Source organism: Notothenia coriiceps, unplaced genomic scaffold (genome assembly GCF_000735185.1).
Source record: "Notothenia coriiceps isolate Sejong01 unplaced genomic scaffold, NC01 NC01_scaffold00037250, whole genome shotgun sequence".
NCBI classification, from domain to species: Eukaryota; Metazoa; Chordata; class Actinopteri; order Perciformes; family Nototheniidae; genus Notothenia; species Notothenia coriiceps.
Window position 1 is genome coordinate 12,243,508 of NW_011369951.1, and position 2,832 is coordinate 12,246,339.

General features: G+C 34.9%; 1 pseudogene; it reads left to right on the forward strand.

Moving 5' to 3' along the window:
- Positions 1-208: 208 nt before the first annotated feature.
- The window catches only part of LOC104967320 (olfactory receptor 51B5-like), a 16,317-nt pseudogene continuing 13,693 nt past the window's right edge, over positions 209-2,832 (forward strand).

The following is a 2,832-nucleotide window of genomic DNA, read 5'->3' on the forward strand; positions in this document are numbered from 1 at the left end:
TTAGCAGACATTTTACCTTACTGATAATCAAGTATTCAGAGAAGCGCAATGCCACTAGCTAACAAATAATTACAGACCAGCTTCCTTTAGTTTGCTAGTGCATCTGCCAACCTACTGACTCTTTAGCTGGCATCGAGCCACAACATTTCTCCGGGTAAGGCATGATTTATCATTTGAGATGTCTAACAATAGCAAAAAATAAGGCTGAATGCTGAATCTGGCGTTCCTAGAACAAGGTACACAAGGGAAATGTCCCCGAGGCTGCTTCACACTGTCCAAACACTTAACAGCCACTACTGGTCTAACCTTCTCCCCTCTCCTTTGCCAATAAGCATTATATTCTTCAAAAATTGATGTAATTCAGGCCCAGCTCATTCAGCCATCTATTTGGGACAATTGTTCAGCAGCCACCTGATTCAGAGCTTTCTAGGCTAAAGACGCAACTCCTGAATTCGCCCTTGCATTTGACAATATCGGTGAGCAATTTCCCATACGAGGGACCGGGTTTTACAGCTACCATGTTTTATTTGACATTAACATTGTTTCTAGCGTGAGTTAAATTTCCCATACTGGTTTTACCTTGCCCATTAGCCGTTGCAATAGGAAAACTTAGAGGCAGAACAGGTTTTTGATGGGAGTGTGCTACAATCCACAGAGTAACCTCTTACTCAGTCACCAATCCCTGCCATGACAGAGGTGAAAGCAGAATTTGAAGAGACAGGTTTGAAAAATAACTATCTTATTTATGGATAATGTTTCTGTTGTTAAAAATGTTCATTCTATCAGGGTTAAACGAGACAAATATTACATGGCTAACTCTTTTCACATTCACTTTACTGTATTACTGTGTGATTTTGTTTCTCAATATCTCTCTTGCATCGATCATCATCTTAGATGAAAACATGCATGAACCCATGTACTCTTTATTGTGCAGTTTTTGCATTAATGGACTTTATGGGACGCACAGGTATTCTTCCCTAAATTCCTCTTAGATCTGCTGACTTCTTCTCAACAACTCTCATATATGAAGGATGCCTTTTGGCAGGCTTTTGTCAATGTATTCGTTTGCTTGCTGTGATTTATCATTTTAGCAGTATGGCTTACGACAGATACCTGGCTATATGTCGACCACTACACTACCACTCTGTCATGTCAAAGAGGAGGCTCTCTCAGCTCATATGTTTGTCCTGGCTAACACCTTTCTGTATTTTCTCTGTTAATGTTCTGCTGACCTCCAGACTAAAGCTGTGTCGTTTCAAAATACAGAGAATCTTTTGTGTCAATTGGATGATTGTCAAACTTGCTTGTTCTGATGCTGACACCTTTTCAAACAACATCGCTGCATATATTACAATAGTCATTTATGTGTTTCATGGGATTTTCACAATTTGGACTTATATGCATCTTGTTAAAACTTGTGTTAGGTCCAAAGAAGACAGGGTAAAATTTATGCAGACATGTATTCCTCATCTGACCTCTTTAGTCATTTTCATTCTTACAATGTTTTTTGATTTGATGTATATGCGATTTGGCTCCAGAGATATACCTCAGAGCCTTCAAAACTTCATTGCTATTGAATTTCTGCTGATTTCTCCTGTGATTAATCCTCTAATATATGGATTTAAACTGACCAAGATACGAAACAGAATTTTAGGTTTAGTGTATATTAAAAGAAAATAATTGCTTCAGTTGAGTAGATCCTCAAATTTAACAGATTGTAAAAATGCAATGTTTAGGATACGTCATAAGAATGGGAAAATAAAATAAATACAAGCCTGATAATATGTTGATGTCTACTGTCAATGCCATTTACACTGTATATATTCATCTGTTTATAGCCTATTGATAATTATTCTATTTATAATAATTACATGTCATTCTCATTATGTAGACTCCTGGACTGCTATTTTGCACTTCTGGTCAGATGCCTAAACTTACATTTTGTCACTAGTACGTGTACTACGTAATGACAATAAAGTTGAATCTGAATCTGAATAATATGTTGATAATTTGCTACATATGCATGTGTCGCTACAGTATATGGACATTTTATGTTTTGCATGTAATGCATTTAGAGCTCGTATAGATATCTCAAGGACAAAACTTCTGTTAAATAGCACAACTCTCGTTTTAATGTCTATGCTCCTTATCATGATGTTTCAACATCCTATACAAAATATAACACATAATTACCAGCACACTTTTTCCATACATTCATTTACCTTTCCAGAAAATACGTTTTATATCATGTTTATATGTGAGCGTTACTCTCTGAACTGAAGCCATGTTGTTTGGGCGTTTAACCAGAAAGTACTGAATATTTATTTTATTACTGCATAGACCTGTATTTTACACAAAACAAGTCTAAGTAAAAATATATTCTTGGATGGAAATGCTATTTTCTGCAAAACTTGCTTTCACATTAAACAATGTTATCCATAACCAGTCTCTGAATAAATATACTTATATATATATATATACTCATATTCTGTATGTGTATGCATGTATATATATGAATTACTTAAAGTTATGCACAATACATCCCTATTTACATTACGGTTTATCAGTTTTGCATTTACTATCCATCACATGGTATTGTTTTATTTTGTATGTAATAATTTGTCCCTATATTTCAACGAATGTTACATTTTGTGCTTCATTTTTTAAAATAATTATTTCAACTATTGCAGGCACACTGTACAGTATGTCTTCTAACCTTTGTCCTATAGCCCATTACCTGCAGGTAATATTGTCAGGATATATATTACTTCAACATATTGGAAAAAACAACAACTGTATTGTTATTACTTGATCACTGTGATTTGTTTGGAA